Below are 13,495 nucleotides of genomic sequence, written 5' to 3' on the forward strand. Positions count from 1 at the left end.
GCACCTCTGTATCCTTCCTTCACTTAGCCACTAGCCTTGTTTGAATTAGGACTTTCCTCTTCTTCACTCTCCCTGGTTAGATAAAATGGGTTGGTTCTTCTCTTAAACCTCTATATAGTCCACCAGAAAAAAAACCCTCCAAGGTGAATTGTTCTTTCAGGATCAGTGCTGAGGAAACAGGATCTTCTATCTCACCCATGACGAGTTGACAGGCATGAAGTTTAAGTTCCAGGGAGCATGTCTAGGAAACTGAGAACTCATTTTCTGTTGCAGCTGTACAATAGGAAAAAGTACGTGTGGCCTCAGGGCAGACCAGTGAGCTCCACTGCAGTTCTTAATTTTCCCTTTCCTGTGGCCAAACCAGCTCAGAGTTCTCTTGGTCATGTTACCTGATCTTTGTCTCGGTCCACCTACCTGAAAAGGAGCATTCATACTGATTCTTCTCTTGATGAGCAATTTTAGACATTATTTCTCATGTTCTGGAATCCACCTGAAGTCTCAGCTGTTGTAAGCTTAAAACTAGACACAGTGAAGAAGTACAAATTGTGTCATGTAGTCTCATGCACATATATATATGTATATACACATATAAGTGTCTTTCTGGTCCCTTGGGAAGTGATGACGAGACATGGGAACCTGCCCATCCCAAAGAGGCAGTACATGAACGTGGCTGTTGTTTGGAGTCTCCCCTGAGCAACCTGGAGGTGATCTATGAAGTGTTCATTGTTCCCAAACTGCTGATTCCATGCCTTGCACTGACAAGAAGACTTAATTGGGTGCATGCTAGTGAAATTCTCACCTGATTTCCTGAGAAAGAGACAGTGTTTCCTATTGACCTCCTCCCAGCCAATCCTCAGACAAAACTGAGCCAAAGGGTAGAGCCTCAGGGATCCTTGAAGTTTTACTGATAGAGCCCTCACACTGACACAACACCTTTTCTCTGCGAAGGAGCCAGCCTTGCCATTGTTATGACCAATGTCTCCACTGCCATGAACAGCTACTTCTACTAGGGACAAAGGTCCCAAACCATGATCCTCAGAGCTTCCTCTTAATGCTACCTCCAGCAAAAGTTGATATAAGTACTCTAGCTCTCACCAAGGATGCTCCCTGGAGAGCCTAGAACTCAGTCCAGGGCATCAACAGCAGTTCCAAAGCCTTCATGAGAATGAGACTCAACACCTTACTCATACTGTAATCCTGCAGTATCCATAAAATAAGCATTCTTATGGCTTCTCTTGTCTGCAGGGTTTTTTTTAAAGCTTCCTCATTGGACTGAAATTTATTCTGGCTTATTCCATACCTCAGAAAATGGTCTAGTCACTGATATGTCAAATAAAGGACCTGACTCCTTGGCACCAAGTTGTCTTTCTAAAGGACTGAGCTCCTCTGAGATTCTGAACCAGCAGGATTTACTCCTTAGTTCCAGGAGGTTTAGGGCTGTGAATTCTAATTCAAACAGAGCACCTCCTTCAGCTCACATAGCTCTTCCACCCTGGAGGGATATAACATTTAAGATGAACCCATAATGTTTCCTATCAGCAAGCTTCAGGTGATGTCTGCCTTCACAGACTCACAAATTAAGGGACTCTAGGGTCTTGTGCATTGACCAGGAACATAAAGTCAGATCTTAAAATTTTCAGTACTGTTATGAATCGAGTAATTTACAAATCTCCTCCTAAGCAGTTAACATAGCCAACTATGTCTGGCATGAGTCAGGAGAAAGTCCTCATCTGAAAACAACAAAATCACAGTGGATTGGGTGTGTGGGGGATACAGGAAGGGGATAGATTTTCTCTTTTTCTTTCCTAAATTTCCATGTCCTGATTTTCCATTGCCAAATGTGAGACTGTCTATCTTCTGTGTTTTAATTATCCAATTTGAACCATTTTGACTTTGTCTTGATTTTATTGACTTAGGCATTTTTGTTGGCTCCAACAACAGCCATCACCAGGGACTGGGAATGGGTCCTTCACAGCCAAGACCATATCCTGTTACTGCCTGAGTGCAAGAAGCATCACCAATAGCTATGGGCAGCAGGGGTTTTCTATCTACTTCAGAGAAAACCTACCCAAAAGAGGATGCAAACCTCTAATCCAATGTGTTACATTGAAATAATAATAATAAAAACATTAGAATAAGTTACTCTGGGTTTCCTTTAGCAGTTACTGGAAATGTTAATGAGATCACTGGCTGTTTCTTTTGCAGAGAACTGTGAAGCGTGGGCTTTCAAATGTGAACTGGTTCATTGTAAACCAACTGTATAGCTCCATACACCAGCTGCATAGACTTAGACTGCAAGCCTTGCTTAGCTCAGAAACCATTTCAGATGAACCATCTGGGGAAGAGACTACAGTTTAAGAAGTAAACTGAATTAAAAAGCATCATGAATTGCTACAGATTTCTCTGCTTTGCATGCTTACAAGAGAAATCATAGCACCTATATTTGGTGCTAATAAAAACTTTATTAACACTAATTGATTAACACTGTAATTTTATTACCTAGAGTTTCATCCTACGTAGCCATGTGATATAACACTCTACTGCCCACAGACAATCTACTGTTCTGCGTCGATGCTCCACAAGAGGATATTATAATTTCCATACCCAGCTCTGCAAAGTCCAGCACAATAGAAGTCCCCGAACCTCATGTGACGACCACAGCTGACCACAAAAGTGCTGCTCCATTGGAAACACCAACGTCTGGCCAGTTTCAGCTCACAGAGAGAATCCCAAGCCCGAAGCCATGGAGAAAGATTTGGAGGAATGGGAGGAGGGAGCTGTGGGCAGTCAGCATTGGCTGAATATGCCCAGAGCTGAAGAGAAGGATGCAGCAAAAAAGACTAGGTGAAAACGAGCTGGATCTTCAATAAAATCTTCAAATAAAAAAAAGTAATATTTGTCCACTGATCCAAAAAATTCAGTGTCTGTCATTTCTGAGGTTGCAATAGCTGTGTTTGCTTTTATTAAATTTTGCTTTCTTGAATTATCACCTCTGCCTGTTTCCATTTCAAAAAGAGCTGAACCTTTTCTTTCCCTCTCTATTTTCTTGCTCCAACTTTCCAAAAAAAAAAAAAAAATCCCTTCACCTTCATGAAGACAGAAGGCCTGGAAAATTTCAGCCTTCTAGGTGAAACTTTTGGATAGCCACAAGCAAGAGAAAACAGAGAGATATAACATAATGGAAACACTTTGGCAGCCTCAGTTGTGGCTCACTAACACTCCAGCCCTAATGAAAACTTTCCTGAAGAAAGACTGGGGTGGAAACATTAACCCAAAGAGAACCTTTCCTGACATCCACACTGTTTAATGGGGAGCAGAGCCCTCCAAGACTGCATGCGGAGCATGCTGGTGACCCTGTCATCCTTGAAGTATGCTCCAGCTCCATTGTTGGTGGCTTCAGGCTGGTTGGAGGATGCACAGCCACCCAATCAGGCCTTCACAGACATGGTTAATCTGCTTGGATTGGGCTTTCTCCAACACGCCCCATGTTGGAAGGGGCTTATATATGTAAAACAGAAAGTTATTTCTATTCAGGGTTTAGTCAAGGGAGAGAAGCAACCCAGCTATTATGATTTGCCCATGACAAGAGCTCTGTGCATGCCTGGTTTGCGGGCGGTTTGGTCTGGTGTTCCCCAAGTACTATCACTACTGTACCGGACAGCTTCCCTGGACCCACCATCCCTTCACCCGCCAAGTTTCCATGAAAAGGATACTCAGCCTCATCTGGCAGGAGCCAGAAAAGCTGCTCACTAAGCTGCTGGACTCCCAGCAGGGCCAGAGGCCCAGATAAATAACACCATCCTGCGGCTCCATCACCCTCAGCTGCCAGGTTGTCCTCCCTCGTGGGGCAGCAACCAGCAAGTTCAAGAGCATTAGCCCCAAAAGCAGGTTCCCAGCTAAGGGAACAAGGCCACAGCAAGGTTTCTCATGGCTTTTCCATAGACAGAGCTGCCCCAGGCAAGCAGAGTGAGCTGCCCCATCTCCAGAATGGATAAAGAAGGCTTCAGAGCCCCTTGATGATCTGATGGCCCCAACAAGCAATGTGTCTGCTTGAGTTCACAAGCTGGCCCTTTTGTAAAAGATTTGTCAGCAGTGTCGGCTAGTTTGCAACATGCAGAGCCAAAATGATCTTCTTTTTTTTTTTTAATAAGTTCTTTTTTATAACGTGCCTAATTCTTTTCTAACAGGTGTGATTTCAAGAGAGACTTGAGGACTTCTGAAAGAATTAGCACATTTCCCTGTTAGTAAAAGGCCAGAGAAGTAAAGACCACTGTCACCAGCACTCATGTGACAGGTTTAACTGCCTCAAGAATGCGCTGCGCATCCTTCCCTCTCACAGGATCTCTTCTCCATCCACACATTGCACAGGGCCCCATTGCCAGACTTCAGAGACCACTGCAGGAAATCCACGGTGTAGGCATGTCAGCATTGTGTCCATCCCAAGTCTTGTTTTCCAAAGGGACCATATAACCACCCAACACAGACCAGCGAAAGTGATTCTGTTCTGCCTGTGTTCAGTCTTCAGAGTATGAAAATTTGTGCCAACTTTCTGGGACAAAAGGGCTCAAGGGCAGGCACAGTGCAATCTGTACAAACACCACAGCCTCAAGGCAAACACCAGGGTCAAAGCAAAAGCAGATCTGGTTTTCTGAAAATAGGTAGCCTCTTGTCTCTGGCCCAGGAATGGTGCATATGGTCCCAGACTCTGTCAGTGAGAAGCAGAGCAGGAAGAAATACTGTTCTTTTGACCATGGACAACACTGTGGTCTGAGCTTGTATCATCTGTGCATGTACTGTGTGTACAGCTGTGCAACTCTTGCATCTCTATAAAGAGATGAGTATAGATCTACGTACATAGTTGGTTTTTTTTTTTTTTATTTGTTTTGGTTTGTTTTGGGTTTTTTTTGTGCCTATCAATCAGGAGCAAGTCACATTTGTGGTAACAGCTGATAATTTTTCTCTGAAAAGCAATTATTCATTGATTTGGAAGACAGCAGTAAAAAACAATGATCCTCTCACATCACAGGAAGGTTTCTGTCCCCACAGATGGAGGATTGCCACACAAGCAGTTGACTTTGCATCCAGTGTAATGAGGCATGGGGAATTAAGGAGAAAAGGATCCACTAATGGCAAATCCACCACCACTGGAGAAAGTTTACATTGCATCAGAAGCTGTGTGGCACAGAGCTGCTACCTCCTCCCCTCACTGCGCATTTCAGCCTCCCCACCTCATACAAATCCCTGCCCTCCCCCAGCATGAACCAAATAGCACAGTCTTTGCAGAGCTATTTCAAGTCAGGACTAGAAGCTTCCAGGAGGAGTTAAGAACAAGCAACTGGGGCTGCTGGCAGAGGGAAATTTAAAATGATAAAAAAATGCAGTGGCTACTGTTTAACAACTCTGTCTTTGATTAAGACTACACTAACATTAAAAACAGGAACATCAGAGATGGCATGTCCTTGGGAAAACATTACATATACACACAAAGGCTATTAAAGGATCAGTTCACAGCATCTCGCCAACACACAGGTTTCAGGCCATTCACAGGCCTAGATGTATGAAGCAATGGAAAGGACAGATATTGTAATTACTGGGATGTACAGATATGCTCGTGTTCCAACCTTCGCTTCAGAGCAATAAATCTTTGTTAGATAGATAAATCTTCGGTTGATAAGAGAAGACTCTTGCAGATGGTTCTTGTAAAGAAAATGTCCTTTCACGTTAATGAGCCTTAAAAGTGAACAGTTCCATCGATTTTGGTGGGTTTACTTACAAAAATGAAGATGGTAGCATTTCTTTGTAAGAAACCTGACCAGGACACATTTTGTCATTGCATTTCAGACACATTTTCAGCAATGCCTAGTAACTTTTCCAAACTGAGAGTCCAGTATGTTACTTTTTTTATCGTTAAACCACTGATCTATAGCAGTCATTATTTTTCTCTGGAATAGCCCTCGATACATTTACTGCCAGCAGGTAAGGTATGATGGTTTTACTACTACACCAGGGAGTAATTGTGCCACTACCATTCTGTACTGATGAATTAAAAGTAAGTGTACAAGGCTCACAAAAATGCCCACAAAAATGAGTGTAAGTATCTTCAGAGTTTACTACCGTGTAGTTAAAGGACTCTATGAATCTCATTTTAACTCATGCAAGTGGTTGTCGTACCCATAGCAGAGCTGCCTAGAAGTTCCAAGTCTATTTCAAACCACATGTCTCTGACTGGCACTCACTGGGAGCATCATAAGAAGGAGCAAAGACTACGAATATATCCAAATGTTTTGCCACTCACTACCAACTAACAGCTGGCTTGTGCTCTGGAAAACATAACTCTGAATATTCTTCCCTGTGTAAACACGTCATCCTTTTAGAAATTCCTCTGGCTCCAAAGGCAATGGTTTCCTCGGGTCAATATCCAATGCTAAAAAAAAAAAACTTATACTGGTTTTGTTTTTTGTTTTTTGTTTTTTATTTTTTTTTTCTGTATTGCGCAGAGTATGCAGCAATATTTATTGCGTCTACTCATCCATGCCTTTGTTCTGTTCTTCCTTCAGTCTTCAAACCAGCATCTAACCTTTCACATCTGCCTTCTCACAGAAGCCTGTCCATGTTTCCTTCACTTTTGTTACCCATTTCGTTATCCATTTCTTTCTCCCACAGTAATTGTCAGGCAAGCAGTTCTAGCTCAACAACAGCATGGGCATACTGTTTCCTAGTAGTGCTCTTGTCGGTCTGGCATCTATCTCATGCTGTGCCAAGGAGCTTCTGGGAGCCAGGAATGCCTTTTTGCGCTGTTTGGACAGCCCTGCAGCCCTAAGAGGCTTTGTCATCAGCAGAGGTTACTTAAGCAAAGTGAATAATTAACCATTAATCATCTTCGTAAGTCTAACCAAACTCCGTGGCTTATAGGATTGACTCCTTTTGCTCTGAAAACTTTCTCCAATTAGGCAGTATTTCAAAAGAGGCCGTGGGATTTGGATTATTACATATGGCAGTTCTTGTGGGTTCTGAGGAAAGGGCCAGAGGGAATGGCCCCCCTTCTCATATAAGCAATGAAGTGACTTCTCTGGAAACCACTCCTTTTAGTGTCCTATTAGTATTCTGACATATCATTCATCCTATTAAAAATTACCTTGTCACCTGTGCCTTTACTAACTGTCATTGCACAGATGGGGCATTAGCGGGCAATTCATTAACTCTACCCTGTTTGAAGCTATCTTACAGCTGCTGAGGAAGAGTGTGTTCTGGTTGGGACATGGTCTGCCCTGTAAACATAAAGATGCATGCATCTTTGTGTTATGTGACCTATGGGTCACAGCACTATATTGCTTAGGGTACTCCCCAAATCAATTTCAGACACATCTCCCCCCTTCATCATAAAATGGTGAAAACAGCAATGACGCTAACAGCTTTGTCAGGGACGTGGGTAAGATTGAGATGAGCTCTGACAAAGTGTTTGGAAGAAACAATACTGCTGCTCTTTACCCCACATCCTTCTTGGAGATTTTTTTGGCAAGGGTTCCTAGAGAAAAAAAAAAAAGAAAAAAAAAAGATGTACAAAACTCCTCTGTTTGAGCTGTTGGTGGTCCCTTTTCATGAAATAACTATCTTTCCCTTTTTTTTTTTTCCCTCAAGGATAATGGAAGGATAATGATTGTTTTTATTTAGTTAACTAATTTCAATCAGTTGAATTAACAGTAAAAATCCATTAGCTGTAATAAAGTCAGTTCCATGTCATGGGTATTTAAAGCAAGCATTAAAGATATGGAAACTTTATAACAATTCTTAAAAATATAGTCCCAAAGAATTATGCAGGACTACTGATTAAAGATCTACACTCCCTGTGTGATATTATTAGAGCAGTAGAAATAACTGTTTTTTCTGTTCACATTTCAGTTACTCTTTGGACATTAAGAAATACTCCGTTTACATTTTTTTTTCTTTCCAGTTGTTTCCTACATTCAGTTTACATTAATTCTGATCCTAAAATGAAATTTGTTCTATTTGTTCCTCTTTTTAAGTTTGTGGTATCTTATACTCTCTGGCTGACCCAGACCATGCTACAAAAAGGCATATTTATAAATCCTTCTTTGTTGTTTATTTGGTTTCTATGGTATATATTCTGCAGGAAATCTGCACATGTCTTTTTATTTGGGAAAAGGAAACTTCATTAGAGGGGCCTACTATGTGCATAAATACTTTAGAGAACAGAGTAGAAGCAGTTACACAGAAGTCCAATGCACAGTCAATTGAAAATCCTGGTAATCTGCTAACTGTTCTGTGTGCCCTCCCCGACCCCCCCAGCCACCTCCATCATAAGTGGCATCTCGGCTCTCTCAGTGGCAGAAGCACAAGGGAGAAGCAGCCTTCATCCTCTGCCCTGCAAGCATAAAACAAAAAGAGAAATCATCTTGAAATTATGTGGGATTAACAGATCTAATTCAAGAAATCCTCACCATATTCACTGATGGACGCATTGAGTCAGTTAACATCTGCTTCCTTGACAGTGCACTGTTTCCCAGGGCCCGCATTTCACAATGCGATAAAGCATTTACTGAGGCTCTCAGCCTGTCATAGTCCAGTAAAGGGGCAGCCCCAGGTTTACCCACAGCAGAGGTAAATGTCAATCTGAAATGAACTCTAGAGCCCATAAGAAGAACAGCTAAGAAAGCTGTTTCCTGCTCTTTACCTAGGGAACAAGGAACAGTGCTTTGGGACCTGGCTTCCCACTAAATATCATAAATAACTACACACAGCAGTGAAAAAAAAAAAAAAAAGCAAGCTTCTTAATTTATTTCCATGAGTTAGGCACATTCTTTAGGAATAAGTGAATCATTCTGTTGCTTCCTGTCTCCTACCAATAAAAGGGGAATTATTTTAAGCATTATGCATGCTGATGTACAACAGAGCCACTCAATTCTTACAAAGAGCCGTTGGGTAATTTTAGCAAAGTCCAGCAGCACAGTGATCCCAGGTGTGCTGGAGCTGCCAGACCTGAGGGCTGCTTCCCAGCAGGGAGTCACAGCTTGGAGAGCAGGAGGTGAGGGACTGCTCGCAGGAATGTGAGGGAGGACCTCGATGAGATCATTTATTTAGAGATGAAATGCACTGTTTGAGCAGCCCAGCAAGAAATTCACCTGCTTGCAGTGCGTAAAACTCTGCAGCCCTGTGATCGTGGCAGAGATACATTGAACGTGACCCAGTGAACTCGCAGGGCGATTACCAGCACAGATCCCAGAGGCCTGCAGAGGCAATTCTATTCCTACTTCATACAGAGTCAGCCTCTCCCAGTATTCAGGCACCTAATTCTTACCAAAATACTTACCTCCCCTGAAGCCTCCATTGAAGATCTCACTGCAACGCACCCACGCACCCCATAACACCTAAAGGCCCCAGGTCCTTCTTGTCCTGCAGGACCCAGGACATCACCCAGAGCAATCACCTGAAGAGACTTAAAGGCATCCCAACCCGTTGATCGCTGGGTCAGAAGTTCACTGATAGGGAGGCAGCCCTGGGGATCCCTCCCATAGCAGTCCTGCCCTCCCCGCTCCGGGACAGCGGGGCTCTGGTGCGCGTCCGCTGCCTGCCTGTCGCTCCGTGAGGAGAAGCAGCCCAAGGGCAGCGAGCACAAACCCTCGCCGAGCCCTGGCGGCAAGGCCGCTATTGTCTCCCCTGCCCGGCCCCTAAGGGGCGCGATCGGCCTGCGCGGTGCCGGCGGTTAGAAGCCAGCCCCGAGTCTCGCCGCGGGGAGCCGGGCCGGGAGGGGTGCGGCAGTGCACCCCGCAGAGTTGCCGTCTGGCGCGTCCCACGGCGGCTACCTGCCTGGCCCGCGGCTGACACCTTGTGGCTGCCAGGCAGCGTGCCCGCCCTTGGCGGCCGGCGGGCGAGGCCACCCGGCGACGGAGGCTGGCTTTGGGCTCGGCTAAACGAGGGCCGCGGCGAGTTAACCGGCGGCTCTGCACGGCTCTCACACTGCCTGCCCGGGCAGCCCTCTGCCCGAGGCCGGCGGCTCCGCGGGAGCACCGCAAGGTGGCGCCACAATGCGGGAGGTGCGGCGCCCCGAGCGGAGCCTCCCGGAAAGAAGGGACCGACCTGGGGGCGGTGTTCCCGGGTGAGGGGTTGCCCCGTCCGCCGGTCCCTGGCTGGGGATCCGCTTGCTGGCCTGCCGGCTGGCCGGCCTGTCTGTTCGACGTCCCCCGTGCGAGTTGGCGTGCAGCCTGACCTGGAATGGGGGCTTGTCTCTCTGAAATGAAAACGCGGTGTGCAGAAATTCCTTGAAAAGTATCCTGCGGTGCAGGCGGGCATGCTGGCTACGGTCGCTGCCCTTGGTGAGCCGTGGCTGTTCTCTGTGTCCCACCACGCTGCAACAGGCTGTCTTATATTGTTTGACACTGGTCCTGGCACACAGAGACTGAATTTGTACCAGCAGAGATGCAGAAAAGTTTGAGGCTTCTCTGCCAGTGGTGTGTTTGAAACTCTCTTTTTCCTTTGCTATTTTTTGCACCACCCCTTTTCACAGAATCACAGAATGGCCTAGGTTGGAAGGGACCTCATGGATCATGAATCTCCAACCCCACTGCCACAGACAGGGCCGCCAACCTCTCCATTTAATACTAGACCAGGCTGCCCAGGTCCCTATCCAACCTGGCCTTGAACACCTCCAGGGACAGGGCATCCACAGTGGCAAGCCCTATAGCAAGGCATCCAGTCAGGCGAGATTTCAGGATACCTGCCACAAAGATTATCTGCATCTGTCTTGTCAGGGTCAGAAAGCCCAGAGTTTGGCTTTTTCGGCAGAGAAATAATGCGTGTTTGAACAAAAGAGCCCAACTGAGTGCTGGCTGTGCCATCTTCCGTCTCTCTGACCCCCTGCTGTGAGCTGCCAGTCTCCCTCTGCATCATTATTTGCCAGAAGCACCTGTGATTTTAAAGAAGTAGATCTCTGTGGTGCCACATTTACCACAGCAACCTTGCTCCATGTTTTGCATTCCTGGCTGTGGGAGCCAGGATGGGCCTGGCCCAGTGGGGCAGGCGGCAGGGCCTGGCACACAGAGGGGAATGGCAAGCTGAGGTGAAGTCACTGAGGGGCCTCATCTGACTTCACTCATGTGGCATTTCATTAAAGGACTTTGCACGCATTGAAATGATGGAGCAGAGGCCATCATGTTGGCTCTGCCAGCTAATTAGTCTCTCAGACCTTCTGCTCCTCTGAAAGTCCCAGCCCTGCTGGGCAGGATGGGGCTTTGTGCAGCTCGTGTCGAGTGGCCAGGTTCCACATCTGCGGCACTGGTATTTTGCTGGTCTGCAGGGCTCTCATTTGGCCTATAAACTGCAAACATCTGCTGGGGTTATGGTCGGCTTGTTGGCTGATTTCAGCAGGGGTGGTGACCTGCTGTACTGCTCCATCAGTTCTGGAAGAGCAAACTGGAGGCAATGTGGAGGAGTTCGAGAGAGCAGGAAAAGCACTCACTCGGTCCAAAATAAAAACTAGGTGAAAAAAAGAGCTGTAGAAATAGTAAGATGCTGCAGCTTGGTATCCCAGCATCCCTGGCATTTCCCACATGTTCTCTCCCTTGAAGGCTCGATATTATTTTTTAATGTGTGTTGACAATTGTGCGGGATACTTTATCAACCCAATAAGAAAAACAAAAATGTAAAGTCACTTAAGAGGAAGTAAATTATGAGAAGCAAATTTGCCTCATGTCTATACTGATAAAGTACGCTTAATTTGATTTCGTTAGGGAACAGTTCATATTAAAATAATATAATAGCAATTAATTTGCAGTAATAGCCCTGATCACAATGACATCTTCTGCTGTTAATGCAGATGTCATGTCCATCTCAGAGACACATCACCCCAGTTTGGCAGGCCCTGTGAAAGAAAACTCTGCTCTTCATCACAGAGCAACCCCCCATCAAGCTTTCCCTCTCATTACTTTGGACTGACAGAGATGTACATGAAGGCAGGACTGGACTGTCAGACTCTCAGCATTCACCCTTGTTTCTTTACAAAGTCCTTGCCTCCAGTCCGCCTCCCTTCCCTACCGGACAGACCAGCAATGACTCTGGATTTGCTCTAGCTGAGAGCAGATCTGGCCTTTCTTCAGTGAAATATGCATTGTTCTTCCCATATAAATTCAGTTTAGATGCAGTCATTTGGGTGAAAAACTGCAGAAGATACTTATCCTGCCAGTTACTCTATAGTCTCACTGAGCATTGATTTCCAGGGCAAGCAGGGCAGCACATGCCGAGAAGGAGTGATGGAGCACAGCTCAGTGAAAATAATACATTAGGCCTGACCTGGGCCCATTTCTACTGACAAAACAGTCTCTTTGTTCAGGAACTTTGTCCATTTGGGATTATTCAACAAATGGAAGTGTTTTGTAGCGCAACCCTGTAAACTACACAGGGGTTTCAAAAATAAACAAATACAAGAGAAGACTCTGGTGCTGATCCTCAATGCTTGATAATTACTCATGAGTGTGGACGGCAGAAGAAAGGAGAAGAAAGAAGGAAGATTTCCTCTCCTGTGATTACAGATCCTGTCTGTGTGATCCTGGCAGTTAGTGACTTGCGTCACATGTAATGAATGTAATACATGTAATGAAGTCTCTCCTTGGGTTTGTATACCTGAAGAAAGCCACAGCAGCTCATAGTACAGCTCACATTGACAGAGCTGCTTCCTGTGAGCTGGGCGAGTTCCTCGAGGGCACACACACAGCCCGTGTGCCCAGCTGCTCATGAAGGCCTTGTCCCCTGGCATTTCTGCTGGGTGTCTCTCAGGGGAAGCGCACAGAGAGGACACCTCCGTATGAACCAGCAGGACAGCCCCTGAGCTTAACGGAGGGTGGAAGACATGATTTTTTTAAATCAACCGTTGTAAGTCTTGGAGTGGGGATGAAATTTTCCGTTAAGTTCTATATGATGGAAAGGTTATCACTGTCTATCGAATTTTCCTGGATTTTCCTGTGAGAGCAAACATGCCTGACTGATAGTGCGTGGCTATCAGGCACAAGGAAAATTATCTAATTTATGGCCAGCATTGAGAAAGCCACCAGAAACAGAATAAAATAGTTCTCCATATGGTATCGTAAAGCTTCCAAAAGCTATAGTTAAAGAAAACAACAATGCTGGAGGAGAAATTCTTCTTTTGTGTATAAAGTAAGGGGTTACAGCGACAAGGCTGATTGCAACCAACAGGAAGGAGGGACGTCTTTGATTGTCATATATGAATTTGTAGCTTTTATGCAGAGGATTACAAGTATTAGATGTATCTTTGTGCTAACAGGACTCATGTTTTGAAGTACAAGAAAACTCTACAGTTACATTCTGTGGAGGCTTCGGGACACAGTTTGCCAAATGGAAAAACATTTGGAGGTTTGGAAAAATCTTGCACATAAATTACTAAAGGCACGAAGCGCCTGAAAGATGGATGAAATCAGAAGCCAAGGAAAAGCAGCGTGTGTGCCAAGGAACAAAAAAAAACATGTAA

This window comes from Meleagris gallopavo, chromosome 2 (assembly GCF_905368555.1).
Source record: "Meleagris gallopavo chromosome 2, MGAL_WU_HG_1.1, whole genome shotgun sequence".
NCBI classification, from domain to species: Eukaryota; Metazoa; Chordata; class Aves; order Galliformes; family Phasianidae; genus Meleagris; species Meleagris gallopavo.